The sequence below is a fragment of the Dermacentor variabilis genome, chromosome 3 (assembly GCF_050947875.1).
Source record: "Dermacentor variabilis isolate Ectoservices chromosome 3, ASM5094787v1, whole genome shotgun sequence".
NCBI lineage: Eukaryota > Metazoa > Arthropoda > Arachnida > Ixodida > Ixodidae > Dermacentor > Dermacentor variabilis.
The window spans coordinates 94,154,798-94,174,632 of record NC_134570.1 but is presented as its reverse complement, the minus strand read 5'-3'; positions in this window follow the sequence as shown (position 1 = coordinate 94,174,632).

The following is a 19,835-nucleotide window of genomic DNA, read 5'->3' as shown; positions in this document are numbered from 1 at the left end:
ATTATTTCGCTGCATTTATATATGTGTAATGCATGCACTTTGACAGAAAAATGGTGCATAGGAAGGCAGGGAGGTTAACCATAGGTAGTTCCGGTTAACTGCCCTGCACGGGGGGAAGGTTTAAGGGGGATAAAGAGAGAAAGATAGTTGAAGGGGGAGATGGAGAGAGAGAGAAAGAGAGACGAGCACAAATAAACGCGGGCATAAGGAGTGGTGGAACGCGGCATGCTTAAACGCAACACTCCACAACAAGTGTAAATATAAACGAGTAGGAATTATGAACGAGTGGGAATAATAACATTTTTTTCTAAACACGTGAAATTATTAACACAAGAAAGATGAGCAAGGGACCCTTACGCGTCGCCCGACGTGACATACTGGACGTCTTTCACTGACACAAGGGGACGGAGATGCATTAATGTGTAATGCCCGACAACTAAACAGCATTTGTCGCTTACTTCAAATGCGCACTTGAATTTTCTGCGATATTGAGCATTATTAGCGTATTCAAGGAAAAAAATTGCGTAGTACAAAGACTGACCAAGGACTACATACGACAGTACGGGTGCCACGTGTGCTTGCACACCGTTGATTTCCTCAACCATGGCTCATCAACCAGCTTAACGAAGGCTCCGCTATCACCTACGCTTTCGCCACAATTGTTTTATTGCGATATAAATTATATAGACACTCCAGGTTCATTTTTTTCGTCTGCGTTATGTTCAGTATGAAGTCCAAGGCCGGTAACACCGTCGCCGCGCGTCGTACGCTGTATGTGCGAGTGAAAGCGCGCGAAGGAAGCCGATGATCGCGGCTCAATCTGGCGCGCTTGACGGAGAGAGCGGAGAGCAAACGCGCCGTCTTCGGTCGCGCGAAAGGTCGTGGCGAAATGGGAGGGAGGGAGGGGGGTTGCGTTGTGATGCACCGCGAAGAAAATAAGCCACACAATACTACTTTCGAATTATCTAATGATGTATGCTTCCATTAGATGAAAGTGAATTACAAGGAACGCTCCTAAGAATAAAGAAATCTAATGTATTGGGGAGCATCCTTGCCTCAAGGATTTTTATGAATGTCAAAAAAAGTATCAATGCACTCTCATATTACTTCGCAAATGCACCAAGAATGTACAGTACGAACGAACTCGATGTTCCATAGGATATCAAAATTTGGTACCATATAGTATATAGCGAAATGAAATACTTATCCGCTTCATTGGAGAGCCAGTCTTTTATTCTGTAGCAACACGTCGAAGAGACACGGTGGAGAGGAGGGGACACCGTGTCCTTTAGTTGCGCTGATACACAATGAACGTGTTCTAAATCGCCCAATTCATCATCATTGTGCCGACATTCAAAAAGTGACATAAATGGTGCGGTTATAGAAAATCAGCAACAAACATGAAAGCTCATCCACTCTTCCGTTAGAATGTTCGACAAATATGCCCTTCTGTGATAACAGGCCTGTCCCCATGCAACAGAGCTGTCACCGAACTACGTAGCCGCACAGTACTTTCAAGCCAAACTAGACCAAACATACTCGGCACCCAATTGAAGTAATCCAGTCCGAATCTTCAAAACAATCTTTTTGTGGGGCTGTCTGATCGTTTTATATCGAAAGTATATTCTCCTGAGCGCTTTCTCAGTCTAGTAATTTCAATTATGCTGATTTGCTTGTGGCCAAATGGGACACCTCTCGTGGTTGTCCCAATGCATCCATGTCAGTGTGACCAGTATTGTTCAGAACATTTTGTTATCAAAAGGTGTGATAGTCACTGTTGTAACGTCTTCTTGCTTGATCTTTATTTATTTATTTTCATGTTGCGATGGCCTGTTGCCGAAAAAACAAGCAGTTTGTTTCCGCATGTTCTAAAATACGCAAAAGAATGCTGCCACAACAATAGCACCAACGCCTCGCAAACTGTCACTAATTTTGAAGGCCGGGCCCAATGGCATTCTGATAAAAATCTTCTACTCCACTTGACAGGGTGCCTAAAACTAGAAAATGCGTTTTCTTGCGGCATGTTCAGCATAAAGCAGCTATTTGTTTAGGAACTTGCCGTTCTGGCACTTCATATAGAGAATTGCCCTTTGTGTGACTAAACTTAAATGACCTAAAATGACCTAAAATAAACCTAAATGATAAACCTGACCTTGTGCACAGCGGTCCTTTACCCTCAATTCGACACGCTAACACACTTTCCCTCGTTTCCGCAACCTCACGTCTCACACCCTCTCCCCTTTAGAAGAAACCCACCTATACATACTGTGGCGAGGAAAGCGTACGTTGCCTTGAAGAAGACAAGTCCACTTGTCTTCTTCAAGGCAACGTACGCTTTCCTCGCCACAGTATGTATAGGTGGGTTTCTTCTAAAGGGGAGAGGGTGTGAGACAAGACAAGTCCACTTGTCGAAGCGTTGGCTCCTGCATTCACCTTGTTCACGTTTTGCTCATCGTCTTCAGTTTCCATCTCCCGCATTCCCCGTCTTTTCCCTAAACCTAAATCAACCATTTATCACCGTTCTTTCAAATGGGTATTAAAAGAATTGGCGGCAATGGTGGCACAAGTATAATTATAATCCAGAAACATAAAAGAACTGAAATCTTGGTGACCTTGTTGGGTAACATGGCTACGAAAACAAGATGTTATTTTGACCCCACATGAAGAAAAGCCAAACTGTAGCAACAATACTTGTGTTCTCATCTGCGAAAAGAACATAACGCCGGAATATGCATCAGCGCAGGCGCTCCAAAATGCAATCACAGATACAATGACGACAGCTCACGCAGTTATCATTGAAAATACGTGCAACTGCACGTTACATGTCATTTGTAAATGCATGTTGTTTAATTTTTGACGAGGCAGAAATAGATCACCTGACTCCGCGAATGCTAGTCAAATTATAGATTTGGAAAGTTTAAAGCAAGTTGTTTCTTCCAAACTAAAAGCAAAGAACTGGAAATCAGCTTTTACCGCAACGTATAAATTTTAGCGTTACTCTACTTCTAGCGGAATTTAGCCCCTAATGCAGCGCTGCTGGTTTTGTCGGCACTAGACGCTCGATGGAACGGCGTCGGTTTCTTATTTATAGTTGCCGCCGTGTCACAAACATTTCAAGTACTGTACTTTTTCCCTAAAGATGTTAAGGTAACGTTTCAACGCATTGTCATTTAAACACAGCGTCATTAGAAATCACCAGTGGCTCTGCAGGGTGCATATTAAGACCCCCTCTGCTCTTCACTATTATATATCGGCATTTAGCTAAAACGCACAGGCTGAAGAGGTTAACGTCGCAATCATGTGGCTTTGTGCCCTCCTGGAGCTACTTATGCAAACGAGAAAAAGAAAGATATCCTTAAAATTTACCGGCGTGAGTTTTCTACAAGACATCAATTCAATAAACAGCGGATGTAGTAAACTTGTGTAGTTCTTATGTGCTGCATTGTACAAAAACTTAGTTTGTGTCATCCTGCCCTTTCTCTTTTTTTTTCTTTTTTGCGTCATGTTATTGTCTTGGAGGGGGTGGATGAGCAGCACGCAGCAAAAGACAATTGTGATATTTTCCACAGGTGCAACGATGTTAAACTCGGCTGCGTTTCAGAAGTTGCTCAGCAAAGATTGTTGACGAAATAAAATAAACGCAGCGAACAATAACACTCCGCGTCCTTTACTGTTGGCGCCGGCATCTCTCAGTCGTCATGTCTTTCTGTTTGCAAAACGCGCAGCTTGTCCATGCGCAAGCGCTGACGTTCTCTGTGTAAAAAGCACACTGGAAGTAAGCAGACTTTTTCTGAACTGATGGATTATACCGTTAGAATGTCTAAGGTGGTTTTCAGATCAAAACAAGAGACACTGTTTTGTAGAAAGTCACCAAGAACAGTACCGCACAATGCTTCCACGATTCCAATATCCGGCCATCTCGAAAGTCATTGCGGTGTCGAGTGACTTAGATGGCTCCGCAGAATCAGCGCCGCACTTCTGCGAATAGCACCGGGAGTGTGGCGAGAGGATTTAGCACCAGTTAGGGTTTTCTGTAGAAAATGTAATGAGGTTGGGTAAATTGCATATATTTATTTCAAAACGTGATTTAGCATGCTTTTCGTGGTTAGCTAACAGCAATTTGACAACATGGGAGCCGGCACACTTTATCAGAAGGGACGCGGGCATTACTAAAATTTCTGAAATCTGCCCGCTTCAGTGACCGATTGCAGGCGTGATGGGCAGCCGAATGTGTTCGCACTGCTAGTGCATCATTTCCTCTCCCCTCCTCTTTCATTCTTCATTTATTAATGTATTTATTCCTAATTAAACATCTCTTGACCTCCTTCCACCTGTGTAGTTTAGCAAACCAAACAAGCGTCTCGTTGACCTTCGTCTCCATATCTGTGCTGTCGACAACCCTGTCTATGCATTTGCTGAATTTTCTAGCTTACGAAGGCTCGTTAGTCCGTAAATGGGATGTTTTGTGCACCTTCGAATTCACTCTAGTGTCACTTAACATTTGTCTTTAAGATTTCTTAACAATATAGAGAGCAGCACTTGAAAAAATTCGACCAAACCTTTGGAACGGACTCGCTGTTCAGAAGGTCGCCTATGTTGGACCGACCTTTCACAAGAGGGAGATGTCGCGTCTTTACACTCGCGGTTGGCTGCCGACGATCTATCAAACTCAAGGGACCAGTAAAATATTGGCAGGCAGAAGTTAAGGCGTGGGAAAAAGAACTAGCGAGACGAACGTTCTGCAAGGCACGCTCCTGCCATAAGCGCTAGTGTTTTCGCAGGCGCACTTCATCGTTGTCTTCTGGCCACGTGCGAGAATGCAGGAGGGATCCTTTCGGAGCTTTCGAAATGATTTTGACCGCCCCTTTCCTCGAGTCCACGCACCCTTTGCTTCGTGGACGAGGGATGTGCATCGCCAAGAAACGTGAGCGCCATCCATGCCATTCCCACGCGCTCGCACTCCGGCCTCCTTTCGACAATAGGTATCGTGACAGAACAAAAGGTTGAAGCGAACCCCAGAACAAAGGAGTTACGAGCACGAAGTGCACAAAGCAATCCTTCATTCCTCGAGTAACAAGCAGGCATCCGTATTGAATGCGTTATGACATACGGGCGGGTAGGCGGAGAGAGGGAGGGGGGAGGGGAGGCTGAGTCAAAGGTAATGAGAGAGACGACCGGCAGGAAAAGCGAGGACTTGGACAAAGAATGCGCGCACAGTGCGCTGCCACCAGGGTGGAGAGAAAAAAAGGAGGAGGGAAAAGGCAGGGATGGGAGGGGGAAGGGAGGAAGAAAAAGGGGTGAAGAAAGGGGACTAAGCAGGGTTGACAGAAAGAAAAGGTCGTTTATGAAGAACACGGGCTCTACGCACATGTACCCCGCGGTGAGAGTAACAAGACCGAGTAATGCGGCGGGATTCACGCGAGACAAAGGCGGTCGGAGGAGAGGATAGGAAGGACGAGCAGGAAACGAGCGCAGGATTTTCTCGTTCGTTCACCTTCCCTTCGACCAGCTCGGTGAGTTATATAAGGCAGCTTAGAGAAGGAAAGGAGAAAAGGGTATAGTACTATAAGTTCACATGACGTACGCATAGAGCATGTGAACGACCCGCAATGGCCGCAAAGGAAAAGGAGACGAGAAAACAGAGGACGTCTCAACTGGGCATCTCAAGAACGGCCACCAGCGCAATAGGAGGAAAAAGTAAAACATCGTGTAATTGAGACAAAGTAAGCGGTGGTCGCCAGAAAAGAAAGCCTGGGGACCGTCCGGGTTATCTGTGCCTCCGTGATTTCATAAATGATCGCCGCCAGCACAATACCATCTTTCTTCACATTTATTCTTTTTTGTTTTTGCGTTTCAGGCATTCCAAATGATTGCGCGCTAAGAAATAAAGTACAGGGCAGTTCGATAAAGGCGGTGAAGAAGGTTAAGGCTCCGGTCATGACCGCGCAAGAAGATTTCAAAAATGAAGAAAAAGCTGAAGCAACCAGAGCATCCAGGTTAGTTACACGAGCCTTGGGTCAGCTGTACTGTCCCGCCCACCATGCTCGCTATTTCCTTGTTCTCACGCTTGCACAAAGATAATGGCCACCATTCGAAAACAAATGTGGGTGGATCTGTGGTTATGCAGATATGTACGCCCAGTGTACACAACCGAAGCACATCGAGGCAGCGCTACGTGAATTGGACTGATCTGAAATGATATCCTGATACGAATGCAAAAGGGAAAGAACCTTTTTAATTTTTGAAGCTAAATCTACAGAGTATTCTATCGTAGGAGCGGTTTACCAATGGCCTGCTGCCTGCGCTCCAATCTCCGAAATCAGGATTCGCTGTCATCTATACTGTTAGGAATATTTGTAGCGTAAAAAGTAATTCATCAATACCAAGGCTTATTAGCACGATTATTCACATTGCAAGGCCGGCATTCACAAGAAAGCTGTTCCATTTATTTGTGGATGTGAATCCTTCTTTGCCCCTATATTCACTTTTACATGGCCCTCATTCGCAAAAGGTCCGTACGCCTAAACTTTTAGTCAGACCATATTCCGTTCAAAAGTGAGCTTGCAGATATGATTAACGAATCCAATCACCCAACGGCCAATAGCTCCAGAAATAAAGATCCCCCTCTCCGACCCTCATCAGAGAGAGAGAGAGAGATAAAAACATTTTCATTCCCTGAAGCGGTAATCTGGGTAAGCACACGGTTACACCAAGCTGGGAGCATACCTTATTCCAGGAAGGCTATGGCTTAGGTTGCCTCTTTAGTCCGGGCGGCGAGACTGCACCGGCCTTCCAGGTCATCTGAGGAAAGCCTGACTTCCTACATTTCGGCGGGGTTATAAATGTACGTGATCTCGGGTGCTCTTCTTATGCTTCTATGGGGCTTCCTTGTTTGGAGCAGCCTTGTGGAGCATGTGAAGCGAGGTGTGTGAATGTGCCTCGCAGTGGGAACGTCTTGACCATGCGTTAAAAAAAGGGATAAATGATGCAACCACGAAGTCTCAACAAGAAAAAAAGGGCATGTTTCTTCTTAATAAGCGCTCATGTCACGACTGTATACCGCTTGTGGAATAGAGGACTGTTACCGTTGAGCTATGCAGCTGAGGTATGCACAACAGTATACCCCACTCCCCCCTCCTACCCGACCCGAACTTTCCAGCAAGCTGCAAGGATGGCAGCCAATGGTAGGACCGAGAGGGAACATGTTGCGCTATCCTTTTGTGCCTGCGCAAGCACCTAACATCACCTCCTGTAACTGGGCCTGTATTAAGAAAAAGCTCTTAGCGCTAAAGTTTTATTCGTCGAAGAAAATTCCAGGCAATCCTGATGCTGGGCACAATATTAGTGGAGGAAGCCAGCAAATGATAAAGAGCACTTACGAACGAAGAGCTTTGTCGACCCTGTAGAATTCATGATTTCTCCACCTTACTGCCCTCACATCGCCGTGTGCAATTTTTCTTTCCTACTGCGAAACACTCCATGCGAAGTAAGAGGATTCCAAGCCCCGAAGAAGGCATCGATGAATATGCGAGCGAGGTTCCAACAGCTGGAGGAAATTAACAAAAAATAAAGGGCGAACGAAGTGTCAACGCTCAAGAAAGCAACGTCGGCGCACATGTTGATGCGAATGACTTGATATTTAAATGAGGAATATATATATATATATATATATATATATATATATATATATATATATATATATATATATATATATTCGGTCTTTTTCGGTCCCTTCTTCATGTTTATTATTCACTCATATCGTATCTTATTCACATCGTATTTCATGCTCAATTGCGTCGAGCTTGCGTTGTTTAGCGTCAAAACTTGATTGATCCTTTCTTTTTTCAGCGGTTGACACTCCCGAATGTAACCATAATCTCGTTTCTTGGTTTTCTTTTATTTTTTTATGTTCCGCCATACCGCTAAGCATATGGCTCATTGGTACGGCGATCTTACGGCTCATTCAATACACGCCCGCGAATTAAGACTCGGGCGACGCACTCGTGCCGCAGTGCCTCTCCGCTTTCCGTGCTTCTTCCACTCCGCTGTGTCGTATGTATGGACGAATGGATGGATGCGGTGAGCGTCCCCTTTCAAACGGGGCGGTGCGCAGCGCCACCAAGTTCTTGTTCTTACTTTCTCTATTGCCCTACCTATCTTCAAAAACAAAAAAAAAAACACCAAAAGAATTCCCCACACAATATTTTCTTAACCACTGATGGAAACTTTGTTTGTGGTCTCCCTACTTTTCTGCCACCAAACCTCCTAATCGCCTCTTATTAATCTCTATTTGCGGACATGTTTACTTTTTTTCCTGCCTTTCCTGAACCCAGGGACTTCAAGCATGCCAGCGGAACCTAAACCAAGAGCTGGGTAGATATCTTCACATTGTAACAAAAGCTTTTCCATAGTTTCTCTTGCTTTATCGCAGCCAGCGCATGCTGATTCTTTCTTGGTGTACTTCGCTTTTAACTTTTAAGTCATCCTAATCTCGCTTCGAAACGGGAAGAGATTCCCTTTGAGTTTTCATAAATTGTTTCTTTCCTGATTTCGCTGCTTCTTTTTGAGTAAGTACACATACCAGGTTTCTTTTCCATTGCTGCCACCCATGAGATTGTCTCAGCCTCTCTGACTTTCCGTTTACGTTCTTTGTTTCCATGTTGCTTACTACACCGGACGCATACTTGCTGGCAAGCGTCCTAGTCCTTTACTTCCAGTGTGAGTCAATGGGTTTCCTGTACAAATAGCTAAACACTCTCGCAACCCATTTACTTTCTTTCATATTCCTCAGTCGTTATTCAAAATCAGTTTTACGCTGACCATCTATCCATTCAAAGTGTGTCCAGCCCACATCACCCAGCACAGCTTCATCTGTAGTCTTCCCCAGAGCGCCCAATGCGAGATTTCTCAATGACAATTGGTTGCCATGGAGTCCTTGTTGTACCCCTGTCTTCAAGGAAACAACCGAATTTCCAAATATAAGCATTGGAGTCATTATACCTTTCAACCTAACCAGGAACACCTCGAACTTATTGTATTCCCACAGCATTCTGTGTCGAACTACAGCACTTCCCGCAATCTAGCGGAGGACGCGGCAGTCAAGTCAGATGGCACTTGGGGGTGGAACGGCAGAAGGAAAGATCAACCCAGGCATCCATATCCCCCTTCGTTTACGAGTTAATTATACTCCTTTTTATTACGTCTGTAGCCGCTGATTATTGCTGCATGTTCTCAACATCGAGATGTATCCTTTCATACGATTTTTAAATTATTTTTGTTTTCACATTTTCACATCATGTCTAAGTCACGGACCCCACCACCTTTCTTTTTTCTTGAAGTGCTTAGACGATAGCAAGATTCTAGAAAAGCCAATCGCGTGTGAAGTCAATAAAAAGGCTTTGTGTTCAAAGGTGTTTGCTTTTTTTAACTTTACGAAGAACGCACAAGTGACATACACTTTCATGATGAGTATTTTCAGAAAATATAGTGATTCACAACTCTCGGAGCATCTTTATTTTTTATCGGCTAAGAACTGGCCTGACGCCCATCGCATAGAAAGGTATTTTGGCCCACGCTGTGGATCCAGTGATCACGTTTCTCTCCTGTGTGTTGAAACAATAAATCACGGCATGGTTCTAATAATGTGCTGTTGTCTTTTGACAGTTTCATAATCGAGTTGGAATATTTGAATAAGGCAACACGTAGCTGTTACATAAAACGCGAGAAAAACAATTAAAGATTATCAATTGTGGAGTTTGAACGCATTGAAACTGCAGAGTGCAATGGATTATGAGGGACGCTGTAGTGAAGGGCTACGGAATAATTGCGTTTACTACTGCAATTTCACAAAACAGCAATGCTTCATAATTTCTGGAAGGGTTCCAGAGGCAAAAAAATTCCACAGTGGTGGCACATTTTCTAAATTCGAACGTACATGTCAATGGTGACGACGAGTCGCAAACACGACATATATGGAAAATGGGGAATGCGCCATTAATCATGCGTTTGAGAAAACGTGACGTTGACACCTCAAAAGTATTGACATTATTGCCAACAACGACATCGCAACAATAATGCCACAATATTTTAACTGTATTAGCAATAGAAGTATCAACATGGAAAAAAAGTGTGTGTGCCCGAATTATGCAGAGCCGGTCACGTAGCATATATATATATATATATATATATATATATATATATATATATATATATATATATAAGGTGTCCCAGCTAACTTGTACCAAGATTTTAAAAATACACAAGGGCTCTAGAGACATCGTACCGACTGCAGAGTAGCAGTATTCATATGTACTTACGGCCAGGATTTTTTTTTCTTCACGAAGTATCGCTTAATTAATTACATTTTATTACTGAACTTTTAAATTATGCCTTGAATCGCAAACATGTCAATTACGAAGTTGTAGGGCACCTAAATAACCTCCCAATGCAGCATTTATTTCGTGCTGAAGTGGCCCTGGCTGTTTTTTCCAAGAAACAACAAAAGCCCGCGATGTACGCGAAATACGAAATAGATGCGCACTCGCACGCCGCTGCTCAAGCGCCTACGAGTAACCACTGCAAGATATACGGCTGCGTTCTCTTATCGCCGCATCGTACAAGGCTCCGCAACACTTATCAATGCATCAGCGGCGTCTCTTGATGCCGCGACCAACATGTAGCGTGAAGCCCTGTATGGAGCTGCCGCCGCTAGTAAAGCCGTGTATCGGTGGCTATTCGCTTGGGAGCGCTTGAGTAGTGGCGCGCGAGCGCCTATCTATTTCATATTTTGGATGTTTCGCGCGCATTTGTTTTTTTCTCGTAGAATACCAACGAGGCAAAACTGAGCATAAACAAACGCATGATTCGGAGGCTATTTGAGGTGCCCTACAACTTTGTAATTGATAAGATTGCGATTGAAGCAATAATAAAAAAGTTCACTAATTAAAAGTAATTAATTAAGTAATACTTCGTGATGACAAAATACTGGCCGTAAGTACATAAGACCACGGCTATTATGCAGTCGGTATGCTTTCTCTAGAGCTCTTGTGTATATTTAAAATCTTGGTCCAAGTTAGCTGGAACACCCTGTATATATATTGTCCCGCAGTGGTGACGGTGAAAAAAGTAGAAAAACTATGAATGACGCAACTTGCGTTTTATGGGACTGACATGTGCCCACAAAAGCAAGTCACACTCAAAGCACAACGATAGCGCCTAAAAACACCGCCGTCTGGCACCGAAAATCTGATCGGCCTGTCAAACAGTCGGCATTTATACATCAGTCATCGAATGTGATGGCTGCTGTCCGCGTGTCTTCTAGAAAGTTCTGCACAATTAGCGTCGCGCATATAAGCACTCACATTACACAAGATCCATTGACAACAGACAGTGGGTAGAAGCCTCGATAAGATTCATGAAAGATCAGATACATGCAGGCGCGTCCTGCGGCGAGTGATAATGCTTAGGTTTGTTTAGCCTGTGAAAAGCGGTCAAACAAGAACACGTGTCACTATACATCATCATCATCATCATCAGCCTGGTTAGGCCCACTGCAGGGCAAAGGCCTTTCTCATACTTCTACAATTACCCCGGTAATGTACTAATTGTGGCCATGTTGCCCCTGCAAACTTCTTTATCTCATCAACCCACCTAACTTTCTGCCGCCCCCTGCTACGCTTCCGTTCCCTTGGAATCCAGTCCGTAATCCTTAATGACCATCGGTTATCTTCCCGCCTCATTGCAAGACCTGCCCAGGCCCCCATTTCTTTTTCTTGACTTCAACTAAGATGTCATTATCTCGCGTTTGTTCTCTCACCCAACCTGCTCTTTTCTTATCCCTTAACGTTGCACCCATCATTCTTCTTTCCAAAGCTTGTTGCATCGTCCTCAATTTAAGTAGAACCCTTTTCGTAAGCCTCCAGGTTTCTGCCCCGTGCGTGAGTACCGGTAAGACACAGCTGTTATACACTTTTCTCTTGAGGGATAACGGCAACCTGCTGTTCATGGTCTGAAAATGCTTGCCAAACGCACCCCAGCCCATTCTTATTCTTCTGATTATTGCAGTCTCATGATCCGGATCCGCGGTCACTACCTGCCCTAAGTAGCCCTGCCCCAGTATATAGCGCCCCAGTAGACCTACCTCAATATATATATATATATATATATATATATATATATATAGTGAAACTGGTCTGCTGGACGACCATTATTTGCACTTCGCACTTCGAAGAGGCAGCGTCTGTGTCGAGTGAGCTCCTGAGTAAACACTTTGCCACGGGGTGAACGTGCGTTGAAAGATGGATCGAGACCCTCAAAGAGGTGCGACATAACTCTAACGCATTTCTCTCGCATTTCCTGTTAAATGGCCTCTTAACTTTTTACGTGGTCGCTCACGCGATTAATAGTGGCCAGAGAAGTGTCAGCACTGAACTGTTAGTCAATTAGCGATAAAATGTTATTTAAAGACAAGTTTGTTCATTCTCACAAATCTCATTGGTCGCACTGATAATTTTCCGCAGTAGATGCGTTCCAGAAATAGATAGAGCCTCCAAGGCGGGTAATTCGGGTCCAGGGCCTGCCAACCGAAGAAGGGCCCGTTATTCACAAAACTATCTTAAGCTAAACGCGTTCGTGCCAGCCAATAGTGATGTAGGACATATTATTAGCGAAGGCAATCAGCCAATGAAAAACAGCACTTACGAACGAAAAGTTTGGGAATTCGGCCCCAGAAGTCTATAGCCAGACGCCTTTACGCGGCACCTCGTGAAATCATGTGGGTTTGCAGGGCGGGCAATGCATACTTACTTTCAAATAGCCAACGTATTCTTCACCGCACCTTCCTCCTCTCCCCCATTCTCTAACCAGCCAATGACCGCTAGCTTTTTGGACATGCCCCTCTATTGCGTAAGCGAAAATGTTTAGAAAATGTTTAATATATATATATATATATATATATATATATATATATATACGCAGGAAAGAGACGACGAACTTTTTGGGAGACTTCTTTTACTTAACGTTTTCGGCTGGTGGACCAGCCTTCATCAGAGTACTGTACTCTGACTCTTCGTCACTGTACTCTGACGAAGGCTGGTCCACCAGCCGAAAACGTTAAGTAAAAGAAGTCTCCCAAAAAGTTCGTCGTCTCTTTCCTGCGTATGTTACGTCGGGTCCTGCGTGCTGAACTTTGAAGAAAACCCATATATATATATATATATATATATATATATATATATATATATATATATATATATATATATATATATATATATATATTGCTCCGCGACCGGCCCCTCGAGTCACGTTGTGTGTAATCGCGGGCTTCTTCACGCTCGGAAAAACACTTCTATGGAGCACGCGTTGAACAGACAACTGTATCGGGAGTTTGCAATATTTCTTTAAAATTTTATTATTGAGAATTTTCATCTAGGCAAAATATTAGAGAAATTAATTCACACTAATTACCTAATCAGTGGAATGCAAAAATAACCTGAGTGTCTCCAAGCGATAACAAACATTACCTTGGTTCTCTCCAGCTACGTAGCATTTGCATATCTTAAAACCTGGCGCAATTAAGTGAAGCACCCCGCATACTTCTTTGCAGTTCGAGTTATTTTCCATGGTTTCCTATATCACCGCCGGTGAAGGCCATAGGGTGGGACGTCACCAAAGGTCATGTTAACTTGTGCGAACTGCCCGTATACCGATTGTGGTAAGGCGTGAGATGAAGTATAAAATAAGCCGACACTGTAACATTTTTATTCTTCAGGTTTACAAGGCGTCTATAGGTTCACAATAGACAAACATCGTTAATCTGGGCCCAACCCGTGTGCGCTGTAACCAAGCGCCTGCGGGTACCGGTGGATAAAGGAGCTGCGTTTGATATAAGCCACTGAAGTTCTATACAGCTGAGATTTGTGTAGAGCCTATTTGTAGACTTTAGTATACACATAGTGTATACCTCCGCATTTGTTGACCACATGATATGATCTACGTAGTCGCTTACGGCAATCCCGAACAGCATTCACACTTGTCATAGCATCACTTTTGCGGCAGTAAAATAAGTAAAGCAAAACGCCGATCCAATTATGATAATAGGTGTTATGAACGCCAACGTTAGCTACGAGTGGATTCCAAACAGGCATCAAGCTAACTGCGCAGAGACTCCTAATGTTTGTAGCTGACATCGCGGGCTTTCTGTGTGTACGATGAACCGATGTCACGCATATGGTGTGCACGATGTGTGTCGTCCGATTCTCAGATACTTTTCACATTGTCTTCATATCTCGGCTGCATCACTAACATCGGGCGGTTTTTTGTTGACTGATATCCTGCACTATAAACTCATCAAGGTTTCTCATTCACTTAAAATATGTGCCAAATTCTCTGAGCCGACCCATTATTTCGCCGGCGGTATGCCAGCTCAGCCACGCATATGAGTACCTCAATGATGTACTGATTGCTTTGACCTATCATCGGAATGGAAAATTAGCACTAACATACGTGCGGGCATCACATTTGGCGCTACGCTGGAAGATATGCTACAAATGCACTGTATTACTCATCGTCGCTGGCGATAATGCGTCTTAAGCGTCTGAAGGGCCCTGTAATGGCTTTTACAAACAACGCATTCATCCATGTGCGCATTCAAGTCTCATACGATAGCCCACAGCGTTTGTAGTACAACCTTCAAGCGCATTTCCTTCGTCCATGAAAAAAGATGAGAAATGAAAAAGAAAAGCAACCCGTCCCGGCCCGCATGGCGCGCAGAGAGAGGGAGAAAGAGACAAAAAAAAAGAAAGAAGGAAAAGGCGCTCGCACTCCTCGGAGCGCGCACGCCTTGGCGCGCGGAGCTCCTACGCATGCGCGGAGCTCTTGCGCATGCGCGGCGGTGCGCCGTCTGTCCACGTCAATTTGAATTCTCAATGAGTGCGCAAGGCACATAACCGCTTGTAGCTGTGTGCGGTGTCTGCCTGAACGTTGGTGCCTGTGTATGCGTGTCTTCTTTGTGGCATTCCACGTCCACTACACTGAACGGTAAGCTTTAGCAAAGATATTTTGCGTCAATAGCTCGTGATTATGTGAGCGCATTTCCCAACGCTAACCGGCTGCATGTAGCACATGCGACTCGGATATAGTGTCGGTTTATCGCTGACATGATTTGATTACGCGCTCTTGTTCTCGCTTCCACTATACGGAATGTTTTACGGCGAGCGATCGCTCGGACTTGATTCTAGCGTTATCGTTTAGGTGCGTAAAAAAGGAAGTACGCCATGTTTTAACTTGATACTGAGCTGCCACTAAGCGGATTGTGTGTGTTGGGTAGCCAGTGTGGTAGATCTCATTTCGTGGGGCTCGATCCAACCGCGATGAATGGTGCGCCTCATGTGTAGTGAATTTCTGGTGACACGCTTTACGTATATACCTCTAAATTGTCTTAGCATGAAGAATTCTCAAACAGGCACGTATAGTTGAATAACTGCTAGCGTACTCGGGTGAAAGGTCGTGTTTGCGGGGCATGCATCAGCAGTGTGTGCGCTGCTATTTTCGTATAGCTTAAATGTAGCAGTATTTATAAGGTTTCTGGCCACCAATCTAAATAATTTTGGGAAGTTACCGCAAGCAAAACACGAGACATGAAGAAATATCTAGCAGAAATATCTAGATTCAGACAATCTATTTATATGGAACCACAAGCGTATTTGGAGCATGAAACCTGCGATAAGCTCAGTCACTTGCAGCTTCGCAACTTAGCCGAAAAAAATTAGAGAACAACAACTTAGCCGCTCCGGGAAGCACCTTTACACGTTTCAAACTGAAGGCATTGCGTTTGACGGTAGTTGGAAGATTTCTTTTTTTCTCTTTTATAAACAGTTTAGCAGTAGAAGTTATCTTTTGGGCTATATGAAAAGCGTTAAGCGCCTTTCGGTGCTTCGGCGTTATGCAGTTTACGTGATGTTAATTACTAGGCAGCTGCTGGCGAAGGTTCGCATTGTGCCAGTCGTGCATGGTATGAAGCCCTTGTCGTGTGTAATACGTGTTCCGTTTTTCATTGCTGTTGCATGTAGTGCCGTCGTCTTGGGCAGACTGTATACTATATGGGCTGTACAAAAGAAAAAAGAGCCAGATTATCCATGTGGTGGTCTTTTCTCAGTAAATAACGCACACATTATTCAAATAATTTAGTGAACATTGCATTTGTTCTACGCTTTCAACACACCTTGTAACATGTTTTAGTTGATAAGTAACCTAATCATACGCCCCCATTCATGTGCATTCTAATGAAAGTGTGGCAAATGTATTCATCTCGAAGTATGAGAAAAGAGACATTCCAGACTGTTCTAAGCGGAAATAAATTGCAATTCTTAACGTGATTTTTCAGAACTGCAGTCACTATGCTAAGCAGGTTCGTTCGGCACGGGCATATCGCATTAACACCTGAAAGATGTGCACAGTCGAGCCGGGTATCTTTGTTTCAACAATTATTATAGGAATAGTTTGGGATTCTCGCATTTCTTTTATTTTTATAACTACCCTCTGTGCCACATGGACCTCTCTTGAAATGAAACGTACCGTTGCTGGCACCGGCGACAATTACGGTTGTCTAACTGCTTATGATACTGTAATATAACGAAACATTATAATGGTACTGATTCATATTGCCATGTAGTCTTCTGTCAGACGTAAACAAAGGTAACTAGAGGCAGAAGTGATGAGAGCAAATGATATAGAAAACTACTATTGAACCGTAAAGATAACTCATAGAATAGTTTTCCCTCACATTGTTGCATTTGCTTTACGTGTGTGACTCCGGGTCTTTGCCTTCCGTGCTGCACTCGTGTGGCCATCAATTACGAACTTGCGAAGCCCTTGTCAGCTTTATTAAGCAAGGGATTCAAGTCGGTTGAATCTAATACTGCATGTCAAGTGACTGACGTGTTATTGGTTTTATCTAAATATTATGGACTGGCAGTACTTGGCAAGCAATTAACCACAATTTTTTAGGGCACTTAAGTTGCAGGTGTCATAGATTGCCAGAAAATTTTCATGAAAACAACCAGGGAATGCTTGGAAAAAGATCGTGAAATTTTAAAATGCCCACATAGGTATGTTGTCTTGTTATTTGTCATACAGCGTTTCCAGAGAATCTCCTTGTTAAATATATTTTTAAAATGTTTCACTTCAGAAAAAGTTGAGGGAAATTGGTTCCATTTATTGAAAAAAAAAAGAATGTCGAGCACACTGACAAGGCATTTTTTACTCAATTTGTTCTTTTTTTCTTTTTTGCTTTAACTAAAATTTCTGAACCTCGAAACCCTAGAAAAATTTTCATCTTTGAAAACACCTTCAATAATTTACTGTGCTAGAATTCATTTGAACTATACTATCAGTTCTGTTTCCTAGGAGGTGCATATCTGTCGTTCCATGACACAATGTGCTCGTGTGGTATTTCGGGTGCTCATGTGGTATACCTAACTTGGAAACCTGTTAGCATGCCCAAGAGGCCTCATTACCCGTAAGAAACGAAGTGACGATATCAATACAATCAATCCATCTGCCTTCTATTGAAGTTATGGCCAATGACCCATTCATTTAAGAGTATGCGAAAGACATTTAAATGTGTATTAAGCAATATAAATTACAATCTTTGGCATGATACTGTAGATGCCAGTCACGTCTGCACCTCTGAGTATACCTCTGCACGGGCATACTTAACTACCAGCCAAAAAATGTACAGACAGTCCAACTTGGCACGTTTCAGCAATAAATATAGATATCATTTTGGATTAGTGCATTAATGCATCATTTATGAACTTGTCATGAAAGGGAACATACTGTTGCTGGCACGAGCAGCAGTTCTGACGGTTTATTTGTTTACCATATCATAATATAAAACATTGTATAAAGGTACTGATTTGTATTGACAAGCAGCCCTTAGTCATAGTTAAAGCGCATTAAGTATTGACTTAGATGGTTTGAGCAAATATATTAAGCTGCTTAATGAACATACAAAAAATACACACTTGTTATTTTTGCCTCATACTGCTGCATCTACTTATTTGCAGCGCACACCTGCAGCACCTTTGGAAGTAATGACACAAAGCTCAAGGCCAGCCTGGCGACCATGCTTGCCAAGGGGAAGTAGAGTAAATATTTAGTCTCTCCATATTAGCATAAGACATGCATCTTAAAGAATTCATCCAGTATATCGTGCAATAAAAACAATTAATTCATTGGCGCTGCATTTGTTTTATTTCTTCCACTGCATGATTCAGAGCTAAATTCTTTCTGTTTATGCAACGTATATCAATGTAGAGCTGGTTCAAGAGCATTATTAATCTGCAAACGTTAATGCATAAGTGCAAATGAAAAGCAGCAGGTGCACATGCATAAATATATTCAAAATTTTTTGCTACCACATGTAAACAAAAATGTAAACTAACTTGTGGATAGCCGATAGCTATAAAGTTATGGCCTTATACACTCTTCGTAGACTTGTCTATAAAATGTCTGTATCGATAGACTGTCTATAGATTACTGAAATTCATGTTTGTTGACAAATACCTGCGGAATGTGATAGAAAAAGTGTATCGGATTATAAAGTTCTGTTTTTGTAGACTGAAGTCTATAGAATGTCTATAGACTATCTATAGACATTTGTCTATAAACATTCCATAGACTTCAATCTACAAAAGCAGAACTGTATATATAGTTTTACTTTTGTAGACTGAAGTGTGTAAAATGTCTAGATAAATGTCTACAGATAGTCTATAAACATTCTATAGACTTCAGTCTACAAACATAGAACTGAATAACCCTATACACTTGTCTATAGACACGCTGCAGACAATTGTCTACAAAATAATTTTCGTTAATCTATAGACAGTATATAGACAGTATATAGACAGTCTTTAGACTCAGACTTTTCATAGACTAGTCTAAAAAGTGTATATGTCCATAGACTGTCTATAAACCCAGACTTTTTATAGGCTAGTCTAAATAAAGTGCATGGCCATAAGTCTATAGACTGTCTATAGACTAGTCTAAAGAAATGTCTATAGACAGTCTATAGACTTCATAGACAGATGTCTATAGACTGTCTATAGAGTTTCTCTAAAAATTTTGTAAAGGTAGCGTAGCCAAGACGAAGCATTTGCACATGTTTCTGCTCAGTTGGCCGCTTGCCGATGAAATGGTCCGAGCACACCTGCATAAGGCCATACTGCAGTTACCGGGTGCCAGTGTCCTCGCAAGTTTAGCGCGGCAGCGAGCCTGTCACACCGAGCTGGTAAAAGACATACGTACTCGAGCATTCACGCTTGGCACGTAATTCTTCCTGTGCACCGCACTAATGCATCTGTGCCGAAGCTGGGCGTTAGTTGTGGCTGACGGAAAGTGGTGCCGGCTGAATATGCCAGAGCGACACAGCTCTCCACCTACATCGTGTCCGTCGCAAACGGTGCTCTCCAATCTCCTTCTTTTTAGCTAGTTATTTGCACATCCATATATGGCGCAGTCACTCCCCGATGTCGTTCTGTACTAGGATATTGCGGGCACAGACATACTTGCACACGTTACACCCCGAAACACACATACGCTACATGCACGCGAACGCGTTTTGGCAGCTCGGGGAAGATGGCGGAAGGTCGCTGATTTCCGGAGTGTGCGCTTTGCCCATCTGGTTCGAGGGCCCTTCCGCCGGATCCAACACATTGCGACCTCCAACCGCAGACGACGACGCTCACACGCAGGCAAGCATCGTGCGCTTCCGCTTCGTGACTTGTCATGAATCTCGGGAGACAGGCTCCGTACAGGCAAAGGTAGTGTCGATATCG